This window comes from Gadus chalcogrammus, chromosome 3, assembly GCF_026213295.1.
Source record: "Gadus chalcogrammus isolate NIFS_2021 chromosome 3, NIFS_Gcha_1.0, whole genome shotgun sequence".
NCBI lineage: Eukaryota > Metazoa > Chordata > Actinopteri > Gadiformes > Gadidae > Gadus > Gadus chalcogrammus.
In genome coordinates, this window is record NC_079414.1 from 22,176,220 (window position 1) to 22,193,719 (window position 17,500).

A 17,500-nucleotide genomic window follows, 5' to 3' on the forward strand; every position below is an offset into this window, starting at 1 on the left:
ATGTATGAATATGTGTGTATGTGTGTATGTATGTATGTATGTATGTATGTATGTATGTATGTATGTATGTATGTATGTATGTATGTATGTATGTATGTATGTATGTATGTATGTATGTATGTATGTATGTATGCATGCATGCATGTATGTATGTATGTATGTATGTGTGCATGTAACACGTATACATGCATACATAAATCATGCATAGATATATAGGTGTATAGATGTTTGTATGTATGAACATATGTACGTATCAATCTATCTATCTATCTATCTATCTATCTATCTATCTATCTATCTATCTATCTATCTCTATTTATCTATCTATCTATCTATCTATCTATCTATCTATCTATCTATCTATCTATCTATCTATCTATCTATCTATCTATCAATCTATAATGCAGCAAGGCATTGGCATCATGCAATGGCATAACTGCCCCCCTCACCCGCCTATGCATGTGGACTGTGATCACGCAATGTTTCAGATTTACGCAACTATAAATTAGGTTCCAGGCTTGGCTATCGGCATTCTTCTGCAAACCAACATAAGGTGAGAAGTACTTTTTTACCTCAAGGCCTCTCTGATTTAAGGATCAGCTTCTACCTAATCAGCTACATTGTGCAAAACATACAATTATTTATTGAGACTTGCATTTTATTACATAAGGACAAAGTTGTCATCAGCTGTTGTTATGCCTTTAAAGATGGAGCCAGAGCAAGCAGACACATAGGCCAGTGGAGAAGCCAGTTCTGATGGCCATCATGGTAAGTTGCAGTTGTTTATCATCTAATGGCATCTTAACGTCATAGTTTTTAAATCTTTTTTTCAAGCATTAAGGCCTTATTTGCCACCCTATGCGATAATTCCTCCATTGAAAGAAAATCTGATCACCTATTTGTAACTTTTGTTTTAAATGCTCACTTTCATCATTGTAATGTGCAAATTATTTCAGTGTCTGCTTTATGTTCAGTGTTCAAAAGGTTTCCATAATTGAATTGGTACGTTTAACAAAGATCTTTTAAACATGTCGGCACTGTATATGCTTAGAAGATTAATACCATTTCATGCTCTTTACATCTGCTTGTAGGCCTACATTTCACACTAAGATTGTGGCTATTCTTGGCTGCCTTTAGTGTTTTTACACTTGCTTTACCCCTGGTTTAGTAACTCCTTTCTTGTTTGTTTATACATAATGATGGACATATATGTTGGTCAGACATCCATCATCTTATTTACTTCTTCCGGCCATTCTAGATGGAGTCGTTGCCTTCACAGCTAAACTGGCTGATGTTTGCTAACATCTCCTTGAACAAAGCTCGGGCCTACAACAATGATAGCGGCATTTTCACCTGCCCTCGGAAGGGCTATTACCACTTCATGGTGCACATGTCTGTGTATGGCCGGGGCCAATGTGCCATACGAAAGAATGGTGAGATTGTAGCGACACTGTATGACACCAGTCTGCCTAATAAGTGCAGCCAAGTATCAACTGTCAGCTGTGTTGTCGAATTAGAGAAAAATGATAATGTCTGGGTTTCTACATACGGCCCTGGTCGAAACGACTTCTTTGCGACTGCTGAAAACGACAGCATTTTTGTTGGATTTCGTTTGGGATAGTCGGTTTTCATTTCATTCTTTCTTATTGCAATCATTGCCAAATTTAGTAATTTTTAGATCAAAGTCGAAAGTAATATGTTTTGCCTCCTACTAGATTCTTCTTTGTGTAAAATGTGAACATTGATTGGAAACAAATCAGGTTGTATATGATCGAGATATTTTAGTTCTGTAATGCTGCGGTTGAATTAAATGATAAATCTAGATCAACCTTGAAGCCATTATAATCCAGAATTGTGAGTTTAGGCGAATATTTTTATTGTATAACATGTAACATTTCGTCCTTAAAATAAAAAATTGGCATCGATGAAATCCTATAACCTTTATCCCTCCTATGACCTTTACCATCTCACATCTGGGGAAACATCCAAAAAAAGTATTAGAACATTTGAACATTGATCTAGCATACTAGGATATGCTTCTTTAACAAGTGGCTCATGCCAGCCACCAAGCTAATGCAGGGTTTGCCACACAGACTTTAATTGGGTGGGGGATAACATTAAGTATCAGTCCGAGAGAACAACACCATGCGAGATTGATAGTGTTTCCCATACATTTAATTACTTTTTAATGGGTAAAATCGTGCTTCATTGTAGAGCTGCAGGCAACACAGTCTGTAAATAGCCCCTCCTCTCCGTGCACACAATCAAAACATGATCACGAGCGGGATGAAGGATTATTGTCTTTTCCCGGCAGAGGAGACAGCTGGCCAAATCACTAATTGAATCAATCCACAGTTTAAGAAATAAAAACTTTTTTTTTGCATACTCTTTATTTTGTCTCGATTTGAACAACCACCACATGAACCATATGTATTGTATCTGTCACGAAAAGTATTGTATATCCAGCGTTCGTTGTAACCCTATCTGAAAACAACAACCTATACAAGATCTTTGGCATGTATTAGCTTTTACAACAGGCGGCCATCTTGGATTAGTTATGGTCAAAATCTCAAAAAATATCAAGAAGTGAACGATTTTAGTGCCATATGAGGTAAGCCTCCCCCACTACTGGGCATGAGGAGACAGGGAGAACAGAGGAGCAATAAATGGGTGTGGAATTGAGAGTGAAAGAGAAAGAGAGAGAGGGGGGGAGAAAGTTCTAATAAGTTGTGTGAAAAGAAATCAGAAAAAAAAGTGTCATATTAAGAATGTGAAGTTTGGACCTCCACCCCTGTCCCCAAAGCTCCCTCTCTCTCTCTTCTGTCTGTGTCTCTGCAGCTACCACTCCACTCCAGCAGCACACTGTCGGTCCCCGGGATCAATGACTCACACATGATCCATCTGCTAACCATCTCCCCCACTCACCGGTGGCCCGGCCTCAGAGCTACACCCTATTGCCATCATCTTCTTGTACTTGACATGTGCACCACATGTCTGGATCACGGTCGGAAACACTCGGAATCTGTTGGCCGAGTATACTAAATACGACTTCTGCAGACGTCCAATATACACACAAGAGTGGGAGCAACATTGCAAGATGGTTTCACTTGATTAAAGGGTTATTGACAAATAGATGTTCCTATTCTGGAGGGTGGACTTGGCACAGCCGAGGTCCATGAGGCTCCAGTGAGTTCAAACGATGTCCAGATCTCTTGGAGTCTGGGGTTGCGGTCTCCGGGTACTCCTCCACTGCTCTCTGGTGGAGATCCAGACATACAGTGACTGCTCATGCTACACAACCCCAGAGTAGTCCAGCCTGCCTGGATCCGTTTTGTTATAGAGTCCTGCACTAGCCCGGTGGCTACCGTAGGCCTGGGGGTAGTGGTCAGGTACTTGACTTATATTTAAGAGGTGGAAGGTAAGATTTTTAGTATTTTAATGAAGAGGAACGTTCCACTTATTCTTTTGTTTGAGGAAAATGTAGCGTATACCATTCGAGTCGAAGATAAAAACAATGTCAGCCCACGACTTCACTGCGTCCACAGTGTAAAGGCACATATTTACCATCAGTAACGGAACCACTTATGCAATCCCCAGAATAGCGCCTGGAGGCTCAAACTATCCAGGCCAGGTGTCCATTTAATATTGATTATGTTTACTTGCCATTTAGTTACCGTTTTAGCTTAGTGGGGAAAAAAACATGCATCTAAAAAAAATTTATCCACATATCTCTACCCAAACTCCAACAGATCAGCACTATGGTGAGCCAGCCCCAGCTTTAAAAACAGACACCACTTTCTCTTCTCCCAGTGCTGTGTTCTGTACCGCCTGTTCTCGCCTGTGCTCACAACAGCTGACCTATTTGCTTCCCTCAGCGGACGTGCGACTGAATGCAGTCCTCCTCTGCCACACTTTGTTCCCGAGCCTCGACATCCTGAAGACACGACACGATGCAGGGACGAATGCTCCAAATAATAGTTAACCGCAGACATATAAACGAATAAGTAAATGGAAGGAAAAGCGTTGAACTGAATCTCCATCGCTCAGCACACGGTACAGCTGGAAGCGTTTAAAGTTTGCCGCTAAAAGCACGAGCAAACGGCAGAGAGGAAACAGCCAAGGTGCCGGCCGTCCAGCGTGTAAACAGAACAGAACAACGTCTCTGTCTCGACACAGGCTGAAGGCATCGCCTTTTTCCGTCCAACGTGTTCAACTGCGTCTCTGAGTACAGCCAAAAGTCTGGGCTGAGCTCCATTTCAAATGATTCTTGAAGTTTACATCTGAGCCTCGATACCAGTTTGTTTGTAATTTCCGGTTGCTGAAGACGTAAGAATTGAATGCTTTAAATTGTAACCTTTAACGGTATATAAATGTAGTCCCTAGGGATTGCTCAACCAAAAAAATAACAAAATACATAGTTTGATGATCTTGTGAACTAAGTGGGGCATCACTGTTGTCTTCTATCTGACGAGGACAAGTTCATATTTGTACGTTTTATTTGCGTTACGTTTAGTCCTGTTATGTAATTTCAGTCTAATGAAAGAACATAACATACTTTAATGCATTAAATGAGATGAGATGGTCCCACTAGCTCTACTACAGCAAAAACTTAATTCAACTGGTTAAACTGCCTTAACGTAGACTGTGTAAAATACAGGTTAAGTAGACTTAACATAGACTGTATATAATACAAGTTAAACTGACTTAACATATACTGTATATAATCAACTGACTGTTTATATGTCTACGCTGGAAAAACACTGACTTTTGTCACACCCAACACAGTGCCTACAAAACGAATGCATGAGTACTCGTTGAGATTAAGTTTGTTTATTTGATTGGAGTTTATTGGTATCTCTGGCATCCCTAATAGTGATTTGTGAACTCCAGATTGATTCAATTAACGATTTCAGCCAGCCGTCTTCTCTGCGGGGAAAAGCCAACAACAATCCTTCATCGTGTGCATGTTTAGCTTGGTCCTCAGAGAGGAGGGGCTGTTCACAGACCGTCTGTTAACAGTGTGTTGGGGAGAGAGCAGATCAATTTGTTGCGTGCAGCTCTGCAATGAGGCAAGATTTACCACAAAAAAAAAAGAAGAATTTTAATGAATGAGAACGACCCGCCCAAGTTAATTCTATGTATGGGAAACAATATCGATCACAGAGGGAGTCGTTCCCTCTGATGGATTCAAAATAGAAGATAAATGCGCCACCAGGGTAATATATTTTAGTTTTTAGTGATTTTAATGGGGATACGTTACATATTATACCTTCAAAGAATTCAAAGAGGTGTTCAACACTCACTCATATAATGTATCATGGGAGCAAACATCTTGCACGACAAGCATCTCTCACAAAGAATAAAGTAGCATCCATTCAGAAAAGCTGCCTGAAGTCATTATCCTAATTTTATTTTCCATTATCCACCCTGGAAACAACTTCCATAAAAAAACGAAATCCAAACCCCTCATCTTTCCACATCACTGTGCCAAAGTCAGGAGGAGAAGCATACAAAAAATTGCCACAAGTAAAGTGGCTAATGACGACGACTATTAGCCAATGAAATGCAGGAGGTCAAAAGAAGTGGGCGGGGACAGGTGGCCGTGTTTCATCAACGGTAGGCCTACTCCACTTTAACCCAGGAGGCGGGGCCTAAGGGGGTCGACAGCTGATTTCGACCAGTCACTTGTGTGCATGGCGTGGTGACAGAGAGGAGAGAACGACCACACATGTGCTCGCTGAGTATCAACCAATGGCGCTCTCTGCGGTTGATGCCCCTTGCACCGCACTGCAGGGAGACACACACACACACACACACACACACACACACACACACACACACACACACACACACACACACACACACACACACACACACACACACACACACACACACACACACACACACAGACAAACACATATTGGCACATTCCAACCACCTGCCTGTCTATAATGCAATCAAAATTATTATTTTATTTGACTACATTTTATTAAGTTAAATTTATTTAAATTCAATCAACTCAATTCAGCTGAAGTCCGCTCAATAGTCGTGGATATTGTGTCTCATTGCTGCACTCTCTGCTGTAGGCAGCAACACTGTACGTATACAAAGCTTTCAGACCTGTTTCTTAGGAGTGTATTAAGCCCTAGATCCAAATCACAGATCAGAAAATATGATGTTAAAAAGAAAAAAACACTAAATCCCACTAAACACCGCTGAGAAATATGTGTGGCGGAACAAACAACAATAAGACTTCTCAGTCCCAGCTGTCCAACAGTCACTCAAAGAGTAAAAACCCTATTTTTAAGCAGCAGAAACAGTGGGCATCCAGATGTCCGATCGTTTCAGCTGCATAACACGCTTACATCTTATTATATCACAGCTCACCCTGAAAGGCTGAGTCACGCGCACCTTAATCATTACATTACATGACAAGCTGCGACAGGAGACTCTCACACCACACATGGGGACGTCAGAATACCTCCTCAATACCCCTGACACCTTTTAGAACCAATCGGGTGCCCCCTGGGTGGCTGTGCTCAAAGGTCCGCCTCGTGAAAGTAACACGAACACGCGTGGAACGAGACAAGCAACTATAGACTCCATCATAATGACCTATGAATATGTTGATGATATTCATAACCAGCGATACGGTCGTGTGCTACAGTACTTCAGTATACTTTAGCATAATGAAACTTTGCACAATTATGCACGACAAATCAACATAGGCGCCTCGCGGAAATTGTGGATCACTGCGTGATTGGGTGTGTGCGGTTTGGTGTGTGTGTGTGCGTGGGTGAGTGAGTGAGTGAGTCAACGGGTGAGTGTGACTTGGGGATGGAGGGAGGGACAGAGAAAGAAATGCGAGAGAGAGAGAGAGAGAGAGAGAGAGAGAGAGCGTGGAAGCAGGCTGACTGAGCCTGCCACATAGTGAAGCAAGTGAAGCCGTGCTCCATGGCAACAGAGTGTGTGTACGGTTGGGGCTAAGTGGGTTTAAGTGGCAAGCGGGAGGAAGGTGGGCACGGCTAGCACACACCACCATCCCTAACCGCTAACTAACTACCGCTCAGCGCTTCGCCGTCGACCCCTGACGGAGACATCACCCAACATGCATTGCACAGGTGTTGATGCCGTACATCAGTCAGGGCTCCGGGAGATTGCAGAGAAACAGCGGGGGGGGGGGGTCTTGATGAGAGACGCAGTGTCACAGAGATGATGTAGAAGCCAAACGAAAGGGGTTCTTGGTAAAATAGAAAGTACAAGAAAAGAGGTGACTGAGTACATCTCAGCAGTGTGAAAGATGAACTGGGTGAATGACTGCGTGTGAAATTGGGTTATTTCCAGTCGCTCGATGCAAGGCGGATGACTCTACGTTAATACGGAAGGTGAGGGAATGACAGCGAGAGATGGAGAGAGAGAAGGAGAGCTATTTAATGAAATGGAGGGCTTCAAAGACAGAAAGGCCGAGAGGAAAGGAGGAATGCGATAGAGGGATGCGAGGTGAAGTAAGTGCTTAAAGGTCCCATGGCATGAAAATCTCACTTTGTGAGGTTTTCTACCATAAATATGAGTTCCCCTAGCCTGCCTATGGTCCCCCAGTGGCTAAAACTTGCGTTCGGTGTAAAACGAGCACTAGGTGTTCTGCTTGCCTTTGAAAAAATGGAGGCTCAAGCGCGCTGATTTGGAATGTGGTTCCCATATGTCGTCATAAAGGATCTAAGCTCCTCCCCTTTCTCTGCCTGGCCCGCACAGAGAATTTGGCCCGCCATTGAGACACGACCGTTCGAGCGCCACACGTGTGTGTGTGTGTGTGTGTGTGTGTGTGTGTGATTACACACAGTGTTTGCTGTTGATGTTATGGCGCATAACACGTCGGTTCTTTGACGTCTCTTGTATTTCCACAACAAGACTGTAGTTGGGGTTATCTCAGCCATGGTTGAGAAGGAATTGGGGGAAAGGAACTTTGGCTTTGACTCCCTGAAGTATGAACTGCGACATGCTGCCTGCCGCCGGTTGCTGCGAGGCACCACCGCCGCGAAGCACCACCGCCCGGCAGCGGGCAGCCGGCAGCCGGCAGCAGGCAGCGCGCGGTTCAGTCTATTTCAGATTGATGTGGAAGTGGAAGAACCAGAGACGTCGTTTGTGATTCATAATATCGTCTGGAGGCGCACACAGCTTGGCCGTGATAATATGTATTATATGATATAGATATCTATGTATTATATGATAGTATTTAGATAGAGCTCCAGGACTGTAACGCAAGTGTTGTACACGCAGTTGGTGTTATGGCGCATAACATGCCGGACTCTCGTCTCGGGTATTTCCAAAACGAGACTCGTAGTGGGGGTTATCTCATCCATGGTTGAGAATGAATTGGGGGAAAGGAACTTTGGCTTTGACTCCCTGAAGTACATGAACCACGACATGGAGGAGAAAGGGATTGTTGGCCTCGAATGTCTCTCGCTTGAGCCCCGCTTCCCGCTGCCGAGGGACCACCGCCTCGGCGCTGCATGAGGCGGTGGCGCCTAAGCGCTGACCGCTGCCAAGGCGGTGGTCCCTCGGCAGCGAGGCTCCGGCGGGAGACAGACGCGGGCAACAAACAACCCTTTCTCCTCCATGTCGTGGTTCAGCCTACTTCAGATTGATGTGGACGTGGATGAACCAGAGACGTCGGAGAACCCTACGCGGTCGTTTGAGATTCATAATGTCGTCTGGAGGCTCACACAGCTTTTGGCCGTGATAATATATATTATATGATATAGATATCCATGTATAATATGATATTATTTAGATATAGACCTCCAGGACTCCTGTGTGTTCTAGAATATTAACAGAACACGGCTAAAGGCTGTGTGCGCCTCGCCATACACCACTGTAATCAGAGCGCTTGGTACCGTGGCTGCAAGCTGCTCAGGGCCACACCCCCATCCTCCTCCTTGACCCGCCTCTCTCCTACTCATTTGCATTAAAGCTACATACACCAAAAAAGCCCATTTGGGGAAAGCTCAATGTGCGACTGGCTCGTAGTTGCTTTAAATCTGCACCACGGCTGAATTTCGGGAACGTCTTCAAAAACTGTGTTTGGGGCCTACTAATATCTATATTAAAACATCCATAAAGTAGCATGCCATGGGACCTTTAAACAGAAGTATGTATGGTTACAGGGTTCCAGAGACGGATTCATAGACATCTGCTAATATCTCTGAGGAAGCCTCTGCTAGCTGTCAGAAATCCACACGTACTGTAGACAACCACGCACACAGAGAATAGACATGAGGGGGCCCACAAAAGATCTCAAAAACGAACTTATGGTAGACATTGGTGGATGGAACGCGAAAATGCATCATTAGACATTGTCGTGCATTAATTGTAGACATAACACACACACACACACACACACACACACACACACACACACACACACACACACACACACACACACACACACACACACACACACACACACACACACACACACACACACACACACACACACACAAAGACACACACATACAGTACACACACAAACACAAACACGTGCACGTGCACACAGCATCACACTCGGTGGGCCGGCCTCCATTTATTTTCAATTTCTGCAATCATCACAGCCTCCTTGTTTCTCCTGTCCCGGCCCAATCAGCCGCAGTCACCAGATCAATCAGCAATCAGCCTTCAGCCAGCTGGGCCGTGCTCACGCAACGCTCCGCTATCTCTCTCCAGACCCGAGCGCCGTGCCACCAGCGCCGCCACCGCCATGTTTTCATCTCATGCCAGTTCCAGTAACCGTGCGGCGGCCGACGGAACCAGCTTTGACAGCCCCGGGCTTTGATCGGCGCACGCTGGGGCAGGAAGAACATGGATGAATGAGGGCGACCCCCCCCCCCCCCCCCCCCCCCCCCCCCCCCCCCCGTGCGCCCACCTTTCCGTTTCCTGCACTCCTTCACATTGATCTGCGAGCCAATCGTACGATCGGTCACATCTCATGCCAGATGCCCCTGTCCCCCCCCCATCCAAAAAAGAAACCCTACAATTTGTTTTAAAATCTGTGACTCTACTGCCACGAGTCACAATGACAAGACTTGATTACTATATTAGCATACTGTACACTCTCTCTCTCTCTCTCTCTCTCTCTCTCTCTCTCTCTCTCTCTCTCTCTCTCTCTCTCTCTCTCTCTCTCTCTCTCTCTCTCTCTCTCTCTCTCTCTCTCTCTCTCTCTCTCTCTCTCTCTCTCCCCCCCCCCCCCCCCTCTGGGCCATGCGGCCTGACCTTGCGCCTCGTCGCAGCGCAGGGGGACTCCATATCGAAGTCGCAAAGATTTAACCTTTGACCCCGTGCGCTGCATTATATAACGCCTCACCCAACAGACTGGCAGTGCGGGCCAAGGAGACGGAGTGTTGAACGCTGCCAGCCCACCTTGCGGTGTGTCCTCACCTTGCCGTGCTCAAGAGCACAACGGCCGACCCAGCGATGCGTGCAGCGTGTTAATGCATCTCAAACTAATATATCGTACATATGTAACGAGATTTCCTTGCGTTTCGCTCTTGTCTTTCTTTTGTTCCCGGATCCCCTTTCTTCATCTCATCTGTTGACAGTGATCGTGCTCTCTCTCTCTCTCTCCCCCTCTCTCTCTCTCTCTCTCTCTCTCTCTCTCTCTCTCTCTCTGTCTCTCTCTCCCTCTCTCCCTCTCTCCCTCCCTCCCTCCCCCTCTTATCATCTGATGCCTGATGTGTTTAGTGCTGCCCTAACGCACTGGGCGCACTACATTAATACGCAATTTGCTCACGAAGCCGGAAGACAGGGCTGTTGCATATCTCATTTGTTAATCACGTGTGATACACAGAGAGTGGTATCATATTTTACTGTCCCCCTGACTGTCAGAAGCTGTCTGCATGTGTGTGTCTATATGTGTGTGTGTGTACGTGTGTGTGTGTGTGTGTGTGTGTGTGTGTGTGTGTGTGTGTGTGTGTGTGTGTGTGTGTGTGTGTGTGTGTGTGTGTGTGTGTTTGTTTTGTGAGAGGTAGGTATTCAGAGCTGTGGCTCATTAAAAAGTGTATTGGTCAATACGCGTTGTGAAACTGGAAGCTGTCAAAGAACACACAAAACGGATCAGTTTTCAACAACGTACATTTGTGACTAAAACATTCAAGTGTGATGAAAGCTGGGGTAGGCCAATTGAAGAAACCAGCCAGAGTAAGCACGATTTTGAAAGTAACCGACCCCAAAAATCCCTCTCCTCCATTTAGGCCAAAGCCCCTCCCCCAAAAAACATGTGACCAGCTGGCTAGCTTTAGCAAAAGGTCTGTGCAACCTTCTGGAAGACTCTGGTCAAGCGAATTGAGTGCACGGGTGGAGAGTGTGCGCATGGTTGCCAGGTAACTAGGTAGACGGACAGGTAGGCCGTCCTAAGGTTCCATCGGGACCAAATGGAACGATTGTGCAAGCTTATTTTTTACTTAAAAAATATTGTCTGATGATTTTATTCATTCATTGGCATCAGGATCTAAAGAATTTTGACAAAATACCCAAACACTTCCTAAATAAAGTGCGTACCCTTGCGTTAAGAGGTTATTCGTTATGATCTGCGCGGGCCACCTTCAGTGGTGTCCCCTGGGGTTAATCAGCCAGGGGGGGTTGGGGCGCGGCTACAGACCGCCTCATCAGAGGGCGTGACGTCAGGCAGCTGGGAGTCATCAACGTGGCGTGAAAGTTATGGAGCTCGTGCTTTTTTAAGCAGCAAAGGGTGAGGAAAAGAACAAACATTTTAAGAGAGCTATTTCTGCTGCCGAGGCACGAGCGCAGAAGTCACTCCCCGATATCTCCCCTTCTAGCGATGTCACTTTGCCCCCGGCTCCAAGCCCGAAGGCTTACGTAACAAAATGGGCAAAAAGCTCTCGTCTGTGATATGTGTGTCATTATGTGTGTGTGTGTGATGGTGTGCGCGCATGTGCGTGTCTGATGGTGTGTGTGTGTGTGTGTGTGTGTGTGTGTGTGTGTGTCGTTGTGTGTTTAAGGCTGTGTAATGAAATAGACACAGCTGGCACAGTGGAATTCGTCAGGATATCTGGATATCTCACATTCACTCCTCCTCTCCCTCTCTCATCGGCATCTTTCCCCTCAGCAGCTCCTTGCCTTCCCCTCGTCATCATCAGGAGTATATGAAGGTGAACGTCTGGTGGTTTCCTCCTCTGCATCCCTCATGAGGGCAGATCGCAGTGGTTCAGGAACCAGTTAAATACATTACAGAGCCCTACAGTGGCTTTCGTCAGCATACATAATCATTATTAGTATTTAACACAGACGTTGCTTTTTTTCCTTCCTCTGAGAAAGTCTGAGAAACACAGTTGCTGTTCAGGTGCACTCAGTGCGCATCCTTGTTCTTCCCTTAAATGTTTAATCACGAGCTGATTACATTTTCTACAATTATCGAAAAGTAAGTACAATTTCTTACAACACCAAAGACATACTGTAAAGGAGAGGGAGATAAATATGTGGAGGAAGAGGACACTAATGAACCGTTTCCTTGACAGTTTACTTCTACAACTTTTGGCTATTCTTTCCAAATATTCTAGTTAGAACTTAATCAGACAGCTCGTGGATGGAACTTACCCAACTACTATTCAAGTAAAACAAAAAACAAGGGGAAACCATTTTTTTTCTCGCCTTCTTCTCTTTACTTGATTACTCAGCAGCGATGATGTAAACATGGCGTTCATTAACTCCCTGCTAATTCGCCGGCTATTAGGCGCTACACATGCAACAGGAGTTCACCCTCTGTTCACTTCCTTCAGGTCGCTGTCTGCAGGAAACTAGTGAGCCAATTATGAATGCTACTGATTTGCTCCTCTTGCATTCGCCTGGTTAGGCACAGTGGGGAATTTTAGTGTGTGTGTGTGTGTGTGTGTGTGTGTGTGTGTGTGTGTGTGTGTGTGTGTGTGTGTGTGTGTGTGTGTGTGTGTGTGTGTGTGTGTGTGTGTGTGTGTGTGTGTGTGTGTGTGTGTGTGCGGCGTGAGATATGGCCCTAATCAGAAGTGATTGGGATCGAGACGGATGATGAAAGGTTTTATTTTAAAATGCATAAAAGATAAGCGAGGAGGAAGATCAAAAACACTTGTGTCGGAAGATTGCTTTGACGAGTGAACGTTTATGGGATTTCTGTCCAAAGATACGGATTGAGACACGTTTTAAAGATAGTGTGAGGAAAAGATTTCAGTTGCGGTGCGATTTCTCTATCTTTCACAAAAAGTATTTGAAAGTTCCAAGCCTAAATGAGAAAATGCGACAGGAAACAAATCACACACAGAAACAGAAACAGAAAACATGCCACAGCTGCCACATGCGTTCGTTTCCGTTCCGGACAAGGGGCAATCATGCAGGGAAGTGTAAGTGCAATGGCCCTGGATAATTCCTATTTTCCTCCCGATTTAGAAAACACAACATAAAATGGCCTCGATAAAACTACGGAAAAACACAGAATCAGCTGTAGAGTGTGTCAACAAAGAGCTGCTGCTCAGAACACGTCGCCGTATTCTTATTGACTTTCAGAATCCAACGCAACTGTTCCTCCGAAGGCTTTGGACGGGGGGGGGGGGGCTTTTTTTATCTTTTACCTTGAGGGTTACTGCGGGAGCTGCATTTTCGTTTTTTATGCTTTGCATGACTCACTTATTTTGTCCTTTTGTCCGGAATTGTGCAAGTGTGCACTCCGCTACAGGCGGTGACGGTGTCAAATGGCTGACGGTAACGCATGACGTGGAGAAGGCGGGACAGCAGACACCGTTGTTAACCGTGCGGCCTGTGATCTGTCAACGACTCAGTTGGCAAACTTCGTTTGGGCCCTGTGCAGCCGCAGCCTTTGATTTGGCCTGCTGCAGCCTTTGATTTGGACCTTTAACCACGCTTGCACCCTTATTATGTATTATACTTTATTTACAATAAATACCGGCAACATTGGACAGTCAAACTCCCTCTCGCCTGACACTTCATCAACTGCTTTCTCCGTGTGGCAAATACTTTTTTGGAAAATAGGATTTAGGGGTTAAAGGTAAAACCCCCCAAAAATGTGCGCCATTACAGTTACTTTAATCAACCTGTAGTTCCTTGTCAAAGCGGATCAAACACCGGAGAGGCGGACTTTGAATCAAGAGAGAGACACTGGATGGCTGGTTTGTGTAACAAGAGGAAAATAGACTAAACGCTTGCCCACCTTTTAATAGCTGCTGAACTTTAGCCCCGACACCATATGGTGGGAGGGGGGAGAGTTCTAGAAGGATCGACTCCAGCGTCAGGGAGAAGGAGGAGGAGGGGGAGGAGGAGGAGGAGGGGGAGGGGGAGGAGGAGGAGGAGCAGGGGGAGGGGGAGGAGGAGGAGGAGGAGGAGGAGGAGGAGGAGGAGGAGGGGGAGGAGGAGGGGGAGGAGGAGGAGGAGGAGGAGGAGGAGGAGGAGGAGGAGGAGGAGGAGGAGGAGGAGGGGGAGGAGGAGGAGGAGGGGGAGGAGGAGGAGGAGGAGGAGGAGGAGGAGGAGGAGGAGGGGGAGGAAGAGGAGCAGGGGAGGGAGAAGTGTTTGGAGCGCGCGCTGAGCAATCAGTCGCCGTGGTTCACACTGCGCCGAGGCAGCTTGTGTCAGCGCACGCAGTCATCGATGTCTCCCCCCCGGCCCCCACTCCCCCTCCCGTGTTGAGATGCCGTTGTCATTTAACATTCATGTTTCTTAGGGTGTAAAGAAGACCACAACAACGACAAACAATGGCAAGGCCAACGACAAACAAACACGCTAAATCCACGAGGGGCAGCGGCACGAAGAAGGAAATGAAGGAAATGTGATTTGGTTTACACTCTCGCACCCTAGGATGGGAGGGGGGGGGGGGTTGGGGTGTGTGTGTGTTTGTGGGGGGGGGGAGTGTAGTGTTCTGCCCATGCTCAGTGGCGGATGGTGATTCAGGGTGACACATCGCATGTCACTGGGGGTGGCTGCCGTGCTGAGTAACGTGACATTCGAGGACTCTGGGTGCTGTTAGCATGCGCACCACATGAGCACCTCACTCGGGAGGTGCTACAGGGCCACACACGGATATCACATGCACACATGCACACACACACACACTTGTGGCCCTCGCGTTCCATACAGTGGGCACATGAGGAAGCACACACACACACAGACACACACCCAACACAAAAAACGGTATAATTGTCATTGGCATCTCTGCTGGATTTTCCGTCAAAATAAATCCCATTTCAAGGCACTGATCATGCTTACAGTGCTACTACCACTTGTCTCAATGACAAAACTCTCTCTCTTTCTCCCCCCTGTCCCCCTCCCTCACTCCCTCTCCCTCTCTTCTTACTGTCCAAATGATTGTAGAAGGAAACAGAATAACTTAACTCAATAAAGTGGGACAGAATCAGAGGAGAGAGAGCGAGAGCGAGAGCGAGAGCGAGAGCGAGAGCGAGAGAGAGAGAGAGAGAGAGAGAGAGAGAGAGAGAGGAGAGATGAGAGAGTTGGAAACAAAGTGCAAACAAAAGGACGCCCAGCGTCGCCTGCGGGAGCAGAACGGGGATTTCAAGGTGTGCTGCAACACCCCTGGCTTACAGCAGATGACCTGGCCTACATAATTCAACAACAGAGAAGCCGGAGCGCAAATTATTGGTGTAAAGAAGGACAGGAGAGGGTGAGGGAAGGAGAAGAAGGAGGGGGGGGGGGGGTGGAGGAGATGGAGGAGGAGGAGGAAGAGGAGGGGGATGAGGAAGAGGAGGAAGAGAAGGAGGAGGAAGAGGGGAAGGAGAGGGGGAGGGGGGAGGAGGATGGGGAGAAGGAGGAAGAGGAGGGGGAGAAGGTGGGGGAGGAGAAGGAGGAGATGGAGGAGGAGGAAGAGGGGAAGGAGAAGGAAGAGGAGGAGAAGGAGGAAGAGGAGGAGGAGGAGGAAGAGGTAGAGGAGGAAGATGATGAGAAGGAAGAGGAGGGGAGGTGGAGAAGGGGAGGAGGAGCAGGGGGATGATGGAATAGGGGGAGATGGGGCTACAACCATAGGGCAGGATGAAAAAGAGGTAGGCCGAGAATCAATGCTAAAATGTTTGGTCATCAAGAATCTTGATGCCCTTTTGGTGTCTGCGAGTCTCTCGTCAAATGTCTCATTTTGTTTGTTTGGCCTCTATTCACCCCCCTACCGACGAAGAAACATATCGCGCAAACCTCTCCACCTGTGTTTCCATTGAATTGTTTAAACCTACATAAAGAGAATACAGGAATTAAACCACACAAACAACATGGAGAGAAGACACTGAAGGAAAGTTCCTTAAACAGTAACGTCCAACCGTGAATATCATACTGAACAAAGCCAACTTTATGCTTCTCAAAGAACCCAAAATCGCACATGGGTTGCACCAAATAATAAAAGTGTCAGCTAGTGGTGGTTTCCGTAGAAATTCCAGAGCAGTTGGAAGTAATTGCTGATGAAGGACTTTGCTTCCTACCATGGGTTGACGGGTTCTGTGCTTGCGCAACAACAAGACCAGAGGATGGCAGCAATGCGCGCTATAGGCTACAGTGATGAGGGAACTCAGCCACCATCGGAAACTGTGATTACCATTGTGTTTCTGCTGCTGCTGTTGTTATTGTGGTACGGAGGCTGCAGCCCACACAGAGATAATGTTGTAATGCTGCAGATTGATTTCTCAGAGGAAAACATTCCAAGGTTGGGCCCGCTTGTGGATCTCACATTGGATAAGCGGAGAACTAAAGGGACCAGGTATTAAAAGCAGTATAATCATTCGTTTGGATTTAATTAACTCATCGCATGCGCCATGACAACAGACCAGTCATAATCGCTGTCTAACACAGCCCCCCCCCCCCCCCCCCCCCTCCTCTGCACTCTGGTGGCACCACATGTCCACCCCCCCCTGCACAAACACACACACACACACACACACACACACACACACACACACACACACACACACACACACACACACACACACACACACACACACACACACACACACACACACACACACTATGGGCCCTATTTGTCTGAAACGCAAGTGAGAAGCGCCAAGCGTAAGTAGATTTGTGTGCGGTTCTATGGCAATGTTGCTATTTTATTTGTGCAAAATGACTCTTGCGCCCAGCGCAAATCTAAAAAGGGTTGGTCTGAGGTATCCTAATTACCCGTAGGTGTGGTTTGGGCGTAACGTGCAATAAACCAATGAGAGTGCCATCTCCCATCCCCTTTAAGAGCCATCAGAGCATTTGAATCTGACCAGTTGATATTTTGACGTCTGCAGTCTCCGATGAGACAGATGCTCATGAATTTCAAACTTCAAATGGCTCAGTTTACGGCCAAATAATATGGCCTAATTCACACATGGAATAAGGTTTTCTTCCACAACTTCAGAAAGAGTCCTCAAATAAATGTCGGCAAAGAAAACTTGAGACACATATTATGATATGCGGTAACTGTGGTTCTATTTAATGAAATACGCAATACATTATAAACATTGTTTCTTTT

General features: G+C 46.4%; 1 protein-coding gene and 1 long non-coding RNA gene across 2 annotated transcripts in view; one reads left to right on the forward strand and one right to left on the reverse strand.

The window, feature by feature from the left end:
• LOC130380103 (sodium/potassium/calcium exchanger 3-like) overlaps nucleotides 1-17,500 on the reverse strand; it is a 45,486-nt gene that overhangs the window by 20,711 nt on the left and 7,275 nt on the right. The window lies entirely within an intron of this gene.
• On the forward strand, nucleotides 481-2,405 carry LOC130379760 (uncharacterized). Its single transcript, XR_008895153.1, has 3 exons — nucleotides 481-553; nucleotides 708-768; nucleotides 1,259-2,405. It is a non-coding gene; the product is annotated as an uncharacterized LOC130379760 (long non-coding RNA).